Raw genomic sequence first — 17,199 nt, 5'->3', positions numbered from 1 at the left:
CAGCTCATACTGGCTTCGCTCCGGCGAATGGTCGTGGGTTTCCGCCAGGCCCTGCCCGGTTTTGCTCCCACCATAATGCTGGCCGCCGTCGCATAAGTGAAATGTTCTTGAGTTCGGCGTAAATCACCAATCGCTTTACATCACTGCCACCATTAAACAAGCTTGACCTTTTGAGTCTATGCGACGCACATAGGCCTGTTCTCGAACTACCTAATCAGTATTCATCATTAAAATCGAACGAAGTACAGAATGTTGCCCACGAGTCGCAAATAGGTGTAGGATAGTGTGGGGCGTTAATGTGTGTTTGTCGAGAGTTGATTCGTCGTTGAGAGCGGGAGCGTTGGTTTTCATTGACATGTAAACGGACCAATGGGTGGGTGTTTTTGTGTTCGGCTTGCATGTCTTGAGTTCGCCGTGGTCAGCTTGTAGAGTCGGGGTGTTGAGCTTTTCTGCACCATAACAGACCAATGGGTGGATTGGATTTTCTCGCTCGGATGTTGACATCCGCGCTGTGTCGTCCAATGGGAGGTGAACGGCACGGACCCATGAGGGACGCGTGAAAGGTGGGCTTGTAGAGTTAGGTTGAGCAGTTTGGTCGCGCCAAGACAGACCAATGGGCAACGACAAGTCTAGGGGGAAAAATCCTCGAAGGCCACCACTAAACAATTTCGTTGACGTCCGCCCTTCCGTCGTAAAATAAACGGTCGGGAGATAGGGACGTCTTGCACACATTTTAGCTGTTTTGTTAGGTGTTCTGATATCGCGCGTGATACACATCCCACCCACGTGTTACGCGAGGTCGATTCCTTCGTACTGGTACGTGAAAAGCCGAGCGGTTCAGCACTTGTTTAGACGCGGCAGCGCTTAAGAATTCGGCTGTGCGGAAATAAACCCGTCTTGTGCGGACACATCTCCAATGGACCTGTCCTTCAGATATTGTTGCTTTTCATCGCAGATAAGGCTGGTATTTCCGGGAAGAGCTCGCCGCGGTCATTCTTGCCAGCATGCATCGTCTACCTTTACATGCGTAGGATACACTCCCACATCGTCCATAGTGCACCACACCTCACCTGCCTGCTCTCTCTCTCTCTCTCTCTCTCTCTCTCTCCCTCTCTCTCTCTATCTCTCTCTCTCTCTCTCTCTCTCTCTCCTCTCTCTCCTCTCTCTCTCTCTCTCTCTCTCTCTCTCTCTCTCTCTCTCTCTCTATCTCTCTCACCAGCGCCAGTACTAGCAACAACCCCTTACACCTCCAGTTTCACCCACACCAAGGAGCGAAGTCAGCTTGAGCCAAAGGGTTCCAACATTTCCAGAGACGGACGAGTCGAAGAAAGGGAAAGTCGGAACGCCCGCTTTTCAGACCTACCCGATGACACACCCCGCTATTCTGCTGTCCAACGCCGCCACTGGAGAAAGGAAAAGTGTGCTGTTTTTACGCGAGTACCAATGACTCCCGGGTACTCAAGCAACCATCCCTTGTGAAAAGCTATAAACGCACTCCTCGCCAATCTCTCCACCGCTTACATGGACGCAGCAACAGCGACCCAAAACGATATGGACAGTGCTGTTTTCGTGCACGAACTACCCGACCAGCCGATCGGTGTCTTAACAGTCTACCTGCAAGACAACAAGTACGAAAATGAGATGGAATCATGCAAAGAGAAGCAGTTAACAGTTTCAGTGATGTTTGAAAGACGCGAGGTATGTTCAAGGCTACTGAGAGAAATCAGTATTCAAATCGTGTACCGTACTAGAGTATCAACTGTCGATAACAAAAAGTGTATCTCATTTGCGCTTTGATTGCAACTGTTCATATGTCCAACGTTGCGACCAAATTCAACTCCATGAATACACAGCCCGTAGCTGCGGGTTAAGCGGAGGTAGGAAAACTTGGAGTGAAGGCGTTTGATGGAATTACCTTGATACACGAGTATTTGAAGTAATAACTTGTGACGTTAACTGAAATCGTCACACACCACGCAGAGTCTAATAAATACAGGAGGGCGAGTAAGGATAATTTACAATGTCAAAATTAAAACTATCCCTCTTGTCGTAAAGTCTGCCAAAGAGAAACCGTTTTGATCTTTGTACAAATGTAGGTCCTCTGATGAGTCTGAAAGGATTGTCTTCTTGTTAGCTCTTATATTTATCGTTCTCGCCTCTGTATACTTAGGGCCTTTCACCTGCAGACTTCGTAGATCATCATTGCTTACAATATCAAGGTTACCCGTCATGGATGGTAAATGAAGTCAGACGATTCACAATCACAACTGTATCTATCAGATGTATAACCAAACATCCGAAAACCTTTAACTGCTTCTCGCGTAATTAAATGAGACATCTCAAAAAAGGGAGTCATGGTCCTTTTAAGGACTCTTTGTGTTTATTTCTGTGTTTGGCCGTGCACCTGGACAAGGCCCATCACAAAATCTGTGACAAACGCGCTCTAGATTACTACTGAGCGTACTATTTTCGTGGTGTTCCTCCCAGTGTTCCTTCCTTGAACACATTGAAGTGTGTATTCAGAGCCAACATTCAAATTTACCAACTCGTTCCTATGGGAACTTTTACTGAGTTCGACTTATCCACCACCTAAGACGTTTCGAAAGGACTAGAAGTTACGACGCCACAGTCAAATGTGCACTGACGTGGTTCGCCGCATGTATCCGGGCGGTGCATTTCGCAGCCAACCCAATATTTTCGAAGACCTGGTAGATATGGATATTGATCTCCATGAAGACGAAGGCAGAATATTTCCAGCTCCCGGTCCTCAGTTTCCACTCGGGGACTTATGACCTGAACTTGATCAAGAAACAGCTCTATGTCTACCTGGCCAAGTGATTCGGAGTGTGTTATCAGGCACAACCATAATCACTTGTTCCTCACCACTCCACAGTTGAAATTTCTGGACGTTCAAAATTACTTGAGCCCCTAATTACGGTAACGGCAAATGGGTTAAAGCCTACGACTGCCGCATCACCAATTGCAAGTTTTCTTACAGGTAAATAGACTTCCACTACAATGGACTACATCCCATGACGGCGTCACGGGGGAGACGTTCGTTCCCTCTGACGCAGCGACTCGCCTGGCAGAAAAATGAATGGATTGGCAGTCGTGCCAGCTCGGATTAACAATACGTTATAATTAAAGACGTACATCACAGAGAGTAAAACCTGAGCAGCGACGACAGTATGGTAGCTGGCTACTTGTCACGCGTAACCGGTGAAATAGAGCCTCTGGTTAGTAAGTTTACCTCAGTCAGTGTTTTATTCTAACTGTTCATGTAAATTCATAAAAAGTAACAATTTACACGCAATATTTATTTAAGCAGAATTAGCTTTCAAAAATGCAGTGATGTTAATTGCAATTTATTGGACGTAGCTGGTGTAGAATTACTCAAAATGCTGTGTTGTTATCACATTTACCATACAATTAAAACAAGGCAAAGGGACCAGGGTTCGGGTATGCTTAGTCCATTAGCTGAATCCTGATTTATGCAGGAATACAATATAGTTAAAGACGTACAGCATAGAGCGTAAAACCAGAGCAGCGACGACAGTGTGATAGCTGGTTAATGGTCACTCGTAACCGGTGAAACGCGGCCTCTTGTCAGTTTACCTCAGTCAGGGTTTTATTCTAACAGTCCATGTAAATGCATAAATATACGCAATTTACACGCCCCCTAGCACTATCGCTAGAGGCAAAAGTAGGTAAAAAATTGCAATTATATTAATTGCACCCGTCAACCACACAGAGAAACGGGGCGGTGATCGTTAACTCCCAGTGGACGGGTTAGCCCACATCGCCGAACGCCCCACTGTCTTCCAGTTCCACGGCTGCTATTATCACCATCATGGCTGTCACTTGAATCATCCAGGGTGAGTTGCGCTACAACGACCCACCAGGCCATGTCGCCCCAAGACTTACGAAAGGAAATGGACGACGTACGTCCAGTTCATGGGCGTACGAACCGATCACTGTGTGGCAGGCGTGAAACGGGCCAGATCTTGTGCGCTTTCCTGCAGCAGTGCGCCCTACCCCCATCACAGAGACGGCCCAGCTAGTGGAGTGTTTTCCAAGACCGGTTGTTTGGCTTCGTCGAATGTGACATTTACCTCTCAGGCAATTTCAAAGCGCACTTTAAAAAAAACCCAAAAAAGCATCGACGTCAGCCTGGAGGACCTCGGTACCATCCTAGCGGAGCTCGCAATTTTCTCGGGAGTATGTTTGGCATGAACATTCTGCTGGCCACTCCGTTGCCGCAATTGTACCGCGCTCACGGGTTCGTAGTGACCCATGTGTACCAAGTGATGAAGTGAGTGAGTGCTTGGGGTTTTAACGTTGTACTTAACAAGTTTTCAGTCATATGACCACGAATAGGAATCCTTAGAATACATGTAATGTGCCTTGTTGTTGCAGGACGGATCTCCACCGCTCTTTTATCTAGAGCTGCTTCACTGAGTCGCCTTACCGAAGGGAAGTAAGACGCTCCGCCCGAGCCATTATACTGATACACGTCAACCAGTCGTTGCGCTATCCCCTTCATGCTGAACGCGAGGAAGTTACTACTTCCTCTTTTCAGGTCTTAGGTGTGACTCGATCCTGGATTGACCCTGGATCTACCGCTCAAGTGATGAAGTTCGACCGAGCGAACCTTCCAAACCTTAGCGGACGCCGTCAGCCAAGCCCGCCAACTATAGGACACTGGCGCTTCCAAGGCACTTAACAAAGTGATTATTCATTACAACCTCACGATGCAAAGAGGATGTATGTGCACCGTGCGCCAATTTCGATATGTTAGAGTTCTACTACGATTTTATGACTCGGTTCATTGACAGTTCTGACTGGGAGTGTTGTGAGATGGATAAGGATTCCGCCTACATGGCCTGATCCGACCTGGAGTGGGAATCCTTGCTCAAACCTCAGCTGTGGGCGGTGTGCTACGTGAAGGCGGTGAAGGTGTACGATAAGTGGTTGCCCCGACGCGACCACTAGGACTTTGATGCACGCACGCCGGGGCTCTTCAAAGTTGAGTAGGCCGGAGACGATATCATCAGCTTGCGTTCGAATCTATGCGTCGAAACAGACATTCGTGTACTAGCCGTCAACCAATAAGAACGTTCCAGGTTAAGGACTGCAAGGCTTGTTCACAAAAACAACGCATAACACAACCCACCACAGAACTAAGAAAGTATAAAACACAAACAAAAATAGGATGGAATCATACAAAGAGAAGCAGTCAAAAGTTTTCAATGATGTTGGACACAACGCATGTTCTAGGCGACTGAGTGGAATCAGTATTCAAATCGTGTACCATGCTAGAATATCAGTTAAAGACAACAAAACGTGTATCTCAGCGGCGGTTTGATCGAAACTGTTCATATATTCAATGTGGCAATTTAAAATACAGCCATAGTCCCTGGTTAAGAGGAATTAGACACAATCATGAGGCAAAGCACATCCTGCAAGAACTTTTTCCAAACATTGTTGTGACGAATTCCAACCGTATTTCTCTCCCTTAAGTATTAAGCTGTCTTCCACTTGTCCGCAATTGAAGGCAACAGTCTTTGCTGTCTACTCTTCTCGGCGATTAAAGTATTAGCTCTCAAAAGTTTCATTTGTCTCGCCGACACGTGCATTTACTTTGCCAATCACAAAGTCTCCTTGCGATTGTTTACGTGGTATCCGTTTCCGGATATTTTGCGGTCAACCTTTTATACCGTTGTACAACCTGTTTTTACGCGCGAACAGTCGAGAACTAGTCAGTCGAATTTGGGCGGTGTCCGTGAACGGACGTGAAGGCTTGCTGAGAACTGGAATGTGTGAGGCGGGAAGCCAGGGTCAACAAATGGTGAATTGTATTGACTGTGTTTGTGTATCCTTATATATCCACAGAATATTTCACAGCGATTTCATAATTGTTCATTCGTCTGAATTTTTCCACTTTGTTGCCAAGTTTGCTTTGAGATCAAGTTTGGTTGGCAGTGGAATGTTTGTAGGGATTGTAGGATTATGAACTCTTACATTGTTACTAACTTGCTGTTCCGCCATTTTTCACAAGTTAAATGAACACAGGTCAGTGTGTCACATACAGGGCTTCCGTAGAAATCGTACAGTAGGTAGCAAACAGGAAATAAAACATAAGTGACATCGTAGAAATGCAGCATAAAGCGCGCAGGTCAAATGTCCGAAACGGGATTCCACAGTTTTTGCTTCAAAATCAGCGATAGCAGTCAATCAGCGTTAAATCTGTACAAGTGGTCACAAGAGTGCAGTTATATTTTCGTTCAGAATAGTCAGAATTGATCACTTTCGGTATGTTCACAAAAAGTCACAGCTTCGACAAAATAGAACGAATAGCAGTACAGATGGTCACTCAGATCTGCGAGTGAAGCCGACACCTCATTTAACAATGTACTGACGTACCCAGCTGGTCGGCTTCACCCATTCCTCAGATGAAATCGTCGGTGTTGGAAGCAGAAAAACTTCCTGACAGCAAGCTTCGTTAATGCATTGTAACTAGGACTGGCGTGGCATATTTATAAACTGACGGCCAAAAGAAACTTGATAAAGAGTTCAAATGAATTTATTTCGCCAAAGCAAAAAACAGGCTGACATGAAGCTTAATATATTAAAAAGACCATTGACTTCAGATATTGAAAGTCTTGGGTAAGAACGGACAAAGCAGCCCTCAAATCAAGTTTTACAAGTGAACGAACAGAGCAGGGGGTAGACATTCCATCTTGGTTAACAACGGGCATAGTCTACAAAAAATTGATTGGTTTTGATAGTTACTGATTTTAAAAATAATGAATACCGCGTGCGGCCACCCCTTACTCTCCGACGCATAGAAAAAGTCAGTCGTCTGATGAGATGACGTGAGATTCGTTGCCAATCATCTTGGAGAGCGAACGCCAGTTCTTGTCGGTTGGCTGCAAGTTGTGGCCGTTGTCTTATTCCACGACCCACGATATCCCAAAATTGTTCTATGGGAGACATATCTGGGGAACGTGCAGGCCACGGCAGAATGTTGACGTCGTTGGCGCCCAGAAACTGTACAACTCGAGCTGTATGGGGTCTGACGTTGTCATGCTGGTACAAGACACCACGTGAACTGCTGCTGAAGGAATGACAGGACAACAGGACGCAGAATTTCATCCACGTAACGTTGAGCTGTTAGGACACCAGTGGTGTCCGTTCCTCTCCGCAAAACCCACCCTACACCATCATGCTGCCGCCACCAAACGGCTCCATCCCCTGGACGCATGATGCAGCTGTTCGTTGGCCTCTTCGACGGTAAACTCCCGGTCTTCCATCGAAGCTGGGAACAGGCAGGAACGGCTTTCATCCGTGAAAACAATACGTTGCCAATCACGTCGCTGCCAACTGCGTACAATTCGAGCCCATCGCAACCTCTGGCGACGATGTTCGGCTGTCAACAACTGCCCTCTGAATGGTCGATAGGCATCAATTCCTTGAGCCATGAGTCTCCTGGACACGGTCTGCTGACTGTGCTAATGAATTGATTGACGATGATGTCACTTTCAGGAAGCGGTTCCTCAGGTGTAAGGTGCGCAGGCACCCGTCTCTCTAGGCGTAGTTACCCTAGGCCTGCCTGTTCTTGGCCTCTCCGAAGTCTGCCCTGTCTGTCTGTAACGTTGCATCAAGTTTGACACAGTTACACGAGAGCAGCCGAAGGTCCTTGTAATGTGGGCATGGGTGGCTCCCAAGGATACCATACCCAGAGCCCTCTCGCGTTGTTCTGGAGTCAACCGAGGCCTTACTTTACTGGTTTTTAGTGAAGTCCAGCACACTGTGTGTAACGTTTTTATACACTTATTACATGTGCAGTTGCGGCCATCCATGCGTCACGTGATTTTTCAACTTTCTTCGTTGTCTCAAAATAAATTCATGTAGGCGTATATGACGCTTGTCGCACATGGGTATATGCTTTCTATAATGTTTTCCTACTACAATTTGTTATTAATTTGCTGAAAAGGCTTGTTAAATTTAACTCATGGAGTCGTAAAGTTTCTTTTGGCCGTCAGTTTAAGTCGACGAGATGAAACCTATTAGAACGTTTCTGCGTCTTCGTTTTATAGGTTCCAGTCCATCGCATTAAGGTGCACTTTTAGCATTTCTAGCAATAGTTGGCATGTAAACAGCATTCTTCAGTAGCATCGCCTTTTACAATTTATTTGCTTCACGTCACTTTTTAGCCAGTTGGATATTTTGGTGTGACTTTACATGACATCTGTACTGAGTCGTTGACAGACAACTAGTATGCAAGCGGGTTGATTTTTGATTGGATGAGCTAGAACTTACTTAGAGTTAAACGCAATTGCCTGGCGGTTGAAGTGTGCAGTTCATACCTAATCTATGTGCCATCAGTTTTCATAACCTTGGTGCTTTCTCTCGTCAAGTCTTTCTGTCCTGTAGGCTAAAATTGAATAAGGAATTACTGCCGGTCAGTCGTCAACAGCTTGTTCCGTTGCTATACCAGTCCCGAAATGGGACTGGGAAAATGGAACTGACTTGCATTTGGAAATGCCATACAAATTCCAAAGCATAGCTACCTTCTTGCTAGGACGTCGCTAAGATAAACCGGTGTTTTCTTTGTGATAATTGTGAGCACTTGACTCGAGTCAATTGACTGGTCAGTTCGCAGTTCCTGGATTTGTGCGTGGTCGCGGTTTGACAGTGACATTACTATCAACCATCTTTGGAAGCCACTGGTGGAATGTTTTGCACTACCTCCAATTATATAGTTATGTTTTAAAATAGGTATTTAGATTAGGCTTAAGGAAAAGATTGTGTTGTTAAAATAAATTTGTGTGCGTGTGGAATGTGAAAGTGAACCCCTCGGCGAACAGCCACCTCCTGACCTTTTTGACACTTTTGACACTTTTTACCTTTTTGAGTTGTTTTTGGAGTACTTTGTAATGTAAGGGGGGGGGGGGTTACTTGCTTTGAATTTTTCCCGGGTACGCGGATGCACTTTAATCTCTGATACCAGTCTAGAACTAACCATGCTCCAAAATCAGCGATAGCAGTCAATCAGCGTTATTCATTTTTGTTCTCCCAAGCCTTAGTTTCCTTTGCAGATCAACAGTGTAAGTTACTATGCAAACAGTGATCCCTGAGACAATCCACCAGAAACTCCAACGCTGGAGGGACAGTTACCCGGTGTGGATGAGGACAAAATGGTGGATTATCTGAATAGAACGGGTAAATACAAAGTCGGACGAGCGTGCTCAGGATCTCCCTTCATGCCCCTATACCCCAACGAGTAACCATCCATTTGTTGCCCCTCCTGCTACAAATCCTTCCTCTCCTTCTCAAGCCTTATTACCAGCTACTTATAACATCTTTCTTTTCAGGGTTAGAGTCAGTCCCTATGTCCGAAAATTGTTTTGAACTGTCGAAGTTTGAAATTAATTGTCTTCTGAAAGAAAACAAATAGTCTAACAATGCTGGCTAACATGCTATCAGAAAGTCATTACGAGGTGAAGCTGCAAGGGTTTAACTACATCTAGGTGAAAATGCATCTATCACCACAATACTGGATAAACTAGAAGTTACATTTGGTCAGGTCGTTACTGGCGAGTCTTTGCTGCAGTCATTTTATAAACAAAAGCAAAGAAAAAAGTGAGTCGGTAACAGTGTGGAGTTGTAGACTGGACAATAGAATTCAACAAGCTAAGCAAAAAGCACCTCTCGACCAGTGGAGAAAGAGATGCTAGATGCATACCAGTTAAAACCGGATAAATCGAATAGGGTCCAACAAGCTTCAATATAGATTAGTGATAATGGAAAGCTCAGTTAAAATCGATCATAGAAGGCTGGGAGGACATTGAGAACGAGTATGAAGAAACCGTTCTCACGCATTTCTTGTCCTAAATATTCGAACGCCTGGATTTCACCAAAAAAGGTATGGCTGACACGGTCGCGGAAGTCTAAGAAAGTATCGTGTCCAAAACCTACGTTCAAAGAAGTTCAGTTTAAAGGAATAACGACCTCATCCACCGGCCAGATAGTGGGTGGTTCTGGATACCACAACACTCATTTGAAAGTCAAATAATTTGAGTCCAGTATAATTGTTAAACACTGAAAGTGTCTATTATACACTGGTTCAGTGGTCGCTGTTGTTTCGCATTGTTTTTATATTAAACATTTGAAAGATGTTAATTTATTGTCCATTGAGGAGTTCAGTTCTGTGGAGCAGGAGAAGATAGCCTTCCTTAGCACGGGTATATAGACGTCTTGCTGGGGGTTCCAGGTGGAAGGAGAAGTATTGTAGCACCTGTTCTCGCGGTTCCAGATACCGCCTATAACAACCATGTTCCGATATTTGTCGGAACAAATGCCATTAAGGTGTTTGTAGGTAGGGTAAGCAATCACGTTAACGGCCCATGGAGTCTCGCTGCCAAGTGTGTTGGAGACTGGAGGCCTGGTAGGTATTGTTTGGGCCACAGGCTGTCGACCAGTCATTGTTCAGCACGACCAAGAGGTGCGTGTCAAGGGGCTCGTTAGGAATCCAAGTGTATCCCAACCAGTTACAGCAGAACAAGGTAATGTAGGGTTAAAGAGCAGTTTTACTTGTCCGTCTACAGCTTGTGGAATATGCGGGGGTAAAGCCGCCTTAACCATACGAATTTGTAATATTTCTGCTAATCCTATTACTATATCTCCAAATTCCAGACTGTTTTTGTTTGTTTCCTCCAAGACCTCGTCGTTGTCGGGTCCAAATGTAAACCACAGTCTGAGCAGACCGAAAAAAGAGTTTGATTTAGGTGACAAAATTACACCGGCACAAAGTATTAAGGTAAAATCACTGTTAAATCGTTGGTCTGGAGTCTTTTCCAGAATTTCTTGGATTTAGGTCGTACATCAACGGTGACCCACGGAACCAACTGGCTTGACGAGACGCCTTTTAAAGAAGCTCAAGTTTAACGAGTATCTATAGGACAGATCTATAGGACAACCCGTTAACTTACGTACTCACGACTGCTAAGCTTCATGGTTAGCCGAACTCTCCACGTGGCGGCATCTCAAGTATGTTTGCCTTTACTATCTGATCATTCTAGATGGCGTTCATCTGCGCTTCTGAACCAGCAATTGCAAGAGTTATAAAATTTACAGAGGACGGAAAGCAACCTCGAAGTAATCTGCTCCTCCAAGAAGATCGTGACGTCCCAATTTTCCCTGAATTGGGACAGAATAGTATTGAAAATGCGTGCCATCATCCTTTATATACTACATAAATTAAGATATGGTTTTGTGCTACTAATCCAGTTGTTTCCTACATGCAGGTTTAATTTTTAGTGGATACATAGCTACAGATGTGATGATGTGTCACGACTCACATTTGGCTATTTCGGTAGTTGACATGATAACCAGATTGCAGTGGTAATCACGTTGTCATTTTCCTGATATCTACTGCATAGTTAGATATGCTATCTTAGTTATGATGTATACAGATAACTTCGTGTACGGGCTACAACTCCAATTGTTTTCCATGCTCTTGGTGGATATTTAATAGATACACAGGTGAACATGTGACGTGAAATCTGTCCATTTCGACAGATTTCCATGGTAACCCGATTGCCCGTTCTCTGATATCTGCTATATAGATCAACGTGAACGTTGTGTCTAGGCTCCAATTGTTTTGCAGCTTTGATTTTTGGTTGTTGAGTACAGATGTAATGATGAGTCTACATTTGTTCATTTCTACACACCCGCTGCATTGATTTCCATGTGCAATGTTTTTTTTTTTTCACATACATACATGTGTAAAAAATGTGAGAATGTTTCATGTTTAATTTTCAGGTTACTGTTTCAAGAGCTACCACAGTGTAAAAACTCGATATCTTAAAAGCAGGGTTCAATGATAAGGACGGAGACCTGAATGGTTTTCATAAATTGTACAAGAATTGCAGTGTATTAAAACCACTGTCATTTTTTTCGAAGAATGACAGTGGTTTTAATACACTGCAATTCTGGCGTTTTCTGGCGTTTCCAATTTTGCCTGGTGTGACATCACGCAAGAACACTTGGCGTCACCCATCTCTGACGTACAGCTACAAATGCCGTCATACTTTGAAATGCCATCATTACAGCATAACGGTGTTACTGGACGTCACATTTACCTGATTCAGCAAAGAATATTATCACCTCAGGAAAATTGTACTTTTGTTTTTGAGGACTCTTCACCTGTATTGGTTAAAGTAGTGTTAACCGTCGTAAATCTATTTGAACCCGTGGTCTTAACTTTGTTCCCTCGGGGTGTCCTTCATATCATTTTAATATTTTTGCTTGGCTTCTCTTATGATTGATTTAGTACTTTAATACTAAAACCTAATATCAATACTCATGAACTACTTTTCCGTTAATCACAATGCTGCGCTGGTATTCTTTTATAAATTTCAGACAAATGTATTTGTTCAGGCATATTCTGTGTTTACTTGAACTCTGGTTTATGCTAAAATCTTCGATGCCTATCACATTGCTCTTCTTTAGTCACGTGATCAAAGGGTATAATGATAATAGACTTACTCAGTATTCATCAGGTGAAAGGATTCCTGTACAACATATGGTGGAGGTGTCACTCATGTAGTAGCTACGGTAAATCTTCAACTTTTTCAGCCATTAAAGCTATTTTTCAGTGAAATTTATGCATACAATCATTATGAAAATAATGCTAAAATGATTTCATTGTTTCATAAATTGCAAATTGCAAATGGCTTCTCTACACCCCACAGTTCTGTCGGAATGTTTCAAACTATTGGTTTGCAGAGGCGATTGAAAAGGTTGAAGAAGTAGGACAACTGTCAAAGAGCCTTATGTGAGCATTTGTTGAAAGACAATATAACCGCTTTTGCGTCTTGAACAAAACTTTCTATGGAATACTTAATCGATGCATAATTATATTTTGGTCTAGTGTTGTCTTTTCTTCTAAACTTCACTATCACAAATCAACCTCCATGCTGTTGCCTCTTAGTTAATTAGCGTGGTGGGAGTTTCCTGAACTGAAAGGGTCCATGCCAGTCATGTCTTCATGGAAAATAATCCCATTTTCCGAGCCTGTACCATAGCAGTTAGTGGTCTCCCTCCATCGTGCTGCATTTAGGACATTATTATGAACGTACACTATCGACTTTGGGGAAATAACTTTTATCAGCCTAAATGCAAAGAGATGTATGGATGAGTGCAGGAATTATTCCCCTTGATGATATTTTTCAGTAGCCACACTGATCAGGTGCCTATAAGAAATCGAAATGGTGGCCACAGCAGGGTAGAACCTGACAATGCCGTGTTTTTGCCCATTTGTGTATTACCATGGATTATTTCTCGTTCGGCCAACCTACATGGAAGAACAGGTTAGAGAAATTTTAAGCTTGAGCATGTTTTTCCCAATGGTAGTGATTCAATTCAATAAAGAACCATCTTTTCAACATGAACAATTTAGGAGGGGCAGGGGTGGGTGAGGGTGGGTTGGGGTAGGGGGTGATAGTGCAGGTGCTCCTGCTCCCCGCAACCTCACCCATTATTTGTTTGTAATACTTCTGTTTTGATTGGTCAATATATATATATTTATATATATATATATATTATATATATATATATATATATATATATATATATATATATATTATATATATATATATATATATATATAGAGAGAGAGAGAGAGAGAGAGAGAGAGAGAGAGATAGAGAGAGATAGAGAGATAGAGAGAGAGAGAGAGAGAGATAGAGAGATAGAGATAGAGAGATAGAGATATATAGAAGAGTGAGAGAGAGAGAGAGAGAGAGAGAGATAGAGAGAGAGAGAGATAGAGAGAGAGAGAGAGAGAGAGAGAGAGAGAGAGAGAGAGAGAGAGAGAGAGATATGGTCTTGCACTGTAAGCCAGGTAAAATATGTAAAACTATACTTCAATAGTGAAAACGGACTTAAGACCAATTACGTGACACCACCCATATTAATAGTATCCATGTAAGTGATATTTGACTGAAATCCTCAAATTGTGCTTGACTGTAGTTTTGTCCCAACACTTGCACCTTTTCCAATACTTTGTAATTATGTTGTAAAACAGTATTGTAGGCCAGGTTGTACATGTAGAAAGCGTTTCATCTCCTACATACCACAGTTGTTGAAAATTTCTACAGATTTGTAGAAATATCACACCAGGAGGACCCTTATAGACGGTTTTTTGCATTGAAGTCAGTTGTATGGATGGAGGAAAACTGGAGTGTCTGGGGGTAAACCACCGGTATTTGACAAGTCACTTACATACTTTTATTCCCATGTGTGATGCATGGACAACTTATCGCCACCAAGGTCCCGGTTATAGGCAGGAGTTGACAGCTCACCTCATCTACTCTAGCGTCTTAACCAATCAGCCATGGCCCGCTCTCAGTGTGATTAAGGAACAAGACAGCACCTGGCTAAAACATTTTTCAATCAAAAGCAGGATATTCCAGCTTTCTAAAAAGTATCAGACTATTGCTTTAATGAGATTTCACCGAATAGCATGTAGAACAATACTGCACAAATAGCTGGTGTGAGTCGAGGCAGCCATCTTGAGAATTTTATCCAATTAAACTCCTAGCGCGGCATAAGCTGTGACGTAGCCATTACGCATTCATCCCATGAAGGGACATATGATAACACAGAACTACTGCATAAGACATCAGTTTGAGATCGTTTACAATTTAGTTAGTTTTTAGTTCACAAAATGGTGTGCGACAGGTCTATATCATTTACGAACCACCACAGATGTAAAATCAGTTGGTTTACAAGCGGTGTAATATTCAACGACGGTATCACAAATTGTGTCAGAGAGTAGCATACCGTCTTAGCCCAAATCACACAGGCCTTCCCCAAATGCATTTTTTGTCGTTCATTTTAACGTTTAGTCAGCAGTTTCTAAATAACAAATATAAGAGTTAGTACAAAATTCATTAAGGATGTCAAAGATATGTGGGAATGAGAAAACGGCATTCCACCGCACAACGCTTAAAGTTAATTAAATCTTACAAGATAATTTTTCCTCAGATTTAATTACAGCTGAAGAATTTAAATTTTGCTGCTTCTCGCATCTTTCTCGCATACAAGGGATGTTTTTTCTGTTTTCTTTTATAAAATACAGTAAAATTATTGAAAAGCCGTGTTCAAGCCGTGGGGCTTTCTTTGGCGTCCGCGATAACTAGGTCAGCACTGCTTTCAACTTAGGAGCCACCGCTACAAAACTGAAGCACACAATCCAGCGACAGTCAGATGTCTAAATCAGACTCAGTGGTGCGTAGATTTATTTTCATTTGTTTCAGAACTGAGACCGAATGTAGTTGTACAACAATCCTATTGTAATTTTGTCTCCGGCCTTACTTGGGAAGGTGTGCTAGCAACCTGCGGATGGTCGTGGGTTTCCACCGGCCTCTGCCCGGTTTCCTCCCACCATAATGCTGGCCGCCGTCGTATAAGTGAAATATTCTTGAGTATGGCGTAAAACACCAATCAAATAAATAAATAAATAAATATTGTAATTTTGTAAACATTTACTAGGGCTCAAAACCACCAGCACAACCCCTCCAAAGGCTACGACCTGAACCAAGAATACCCTAACCGTGCATCTGCAGCTAGGCAGTTTTAAACGGGTGCCTGGAGACCACTGGAGTCATCCCTGCGACCATTAGACAAGCTTAACATTTGGAGCCTGTGCAATGCACGTAGGCTTCTTTAGGCTTAGCCTCACTACCTGTTGACCTTTGTCCTCGCGCGGTCCTACTTGACGACGTGATTGCAAAGGAGAGCTGCCTCCATGTTGATGACAACAGAATACACGTCCTGTCTCTCTCCTATTTACGGTGTTTTTCTCTCATTCAAAAAGCCATATTTGGCGACGAAGATCACGTAAGAATTTACTACAGTTCACAGACAGTAAGTTAAGTTAAAATTTCTGCTACAAACTTTCTGATTTGTTCATTATTTACGATTTGAGGATTGACTCACCTGTTCAATTTCTCAATTCACCTGGTGACTCCACCATACCCTGGCCGCATTGGCAGCGATTGTTTAATAACTATTTGATGGTCGGGTACAAATGGAGTAAGCAATGAGAGAAAGACTGCCGTTTGACTTAATTCTCTGTGCAGAAGGCCAAAGAATCTATTACACCCTTCCTCCCTCCCCAGGGTAAAATTCCAACGAAACTACTGTGACGGCATTAAAGAAGCATTTTTCTCCAGTGGCCAACGTAGTTACTCCATGTCATCGTTTTCGCCAGCGAGCACAGTACGCTCATGAGACGGTAGGTCCCTACATTGCCGCACTGCGTGAGCTAGCGCCTACATGTGATTTTGGGACATTACAAGACGAGATGATAGGCGATCAGCTGATCTAAAAAACTTCCAATCAGAGAGAGATTACGGACTGAAATTGGTTTCAAAACCAATTCAAATCGTTCAGTTGAGTCCGCTCTGAATGAGGCCCAAACGCTCACTGGCTCCAGTGTGGCTTCATCCTGCGCTGAGGTACGTTACAACAGCTCTAAATCACAGCCCCAGGACAAACCTCAGGGAAATTACACAGCTAACCCACAGCAAAAATGTACAGAAAATGCACACAGACGTTGCCACCGCTGTAGATCAAATCGACACCTGGCCAATGCCCGTAAATGCCTTGCCAAAAACGCTAAGTGCAAATCCTGCAGACTTAAAAGCCACAAGGCTGTAGTTTTCCGTAAGTCCAATGCCAAAGTTCATGGAGTAACAAGCCCAGAGGTGGACAATAAAGTTCTGTGCACCAAAACTAGGCATCCTACTTCCAGTGCACGTTTATTCAACTATAATTACACGGTTGAATACAAACTTGAAACGTCCTGTAAGGTGGCTGGTGTCGTATCACGACTACCGAGTGAGACAGTAGGCCAAGCGTTGGATGAGGACGACTGCTATGAAGTCTGTGTAATCGGAGTAGACGATTCAACGAACGTTGTTACTCAGGCTGAATTAATCGAAACAACTGATCGGGATTCAGTTTGCTCGCGGTTGATTTTGGTAATTAGCCAGGGATGGCCGACTGCAGAGAAGCATGTGCAACCCGATTTGCAGCCATACTTTCATATCAGAGACGAACTTTCTGTTCATAACGGCGTGATCTTTGGCTGGGGGAGGATGGTGGCGCTATCTTCTCTGACACTAC

This window comes from Liolophura sinensis, chromosome 6, assembly GCF_032854445.1.
Source record: "Liolophura sinensis isolate JHLJ2023 chromosome 6, CUHK_Ljap_v2, whole genome shotgun sequence".
Classification (NCBI taxonomy): Eukaryota; Metazoa; Mollusca; class Polyplacophora; order Chitonida; family Chitonidae; genus Liolophura; species Liolophura sinensis.
This window is presented reverse-complemented; position numbering follows the sequence as displayed.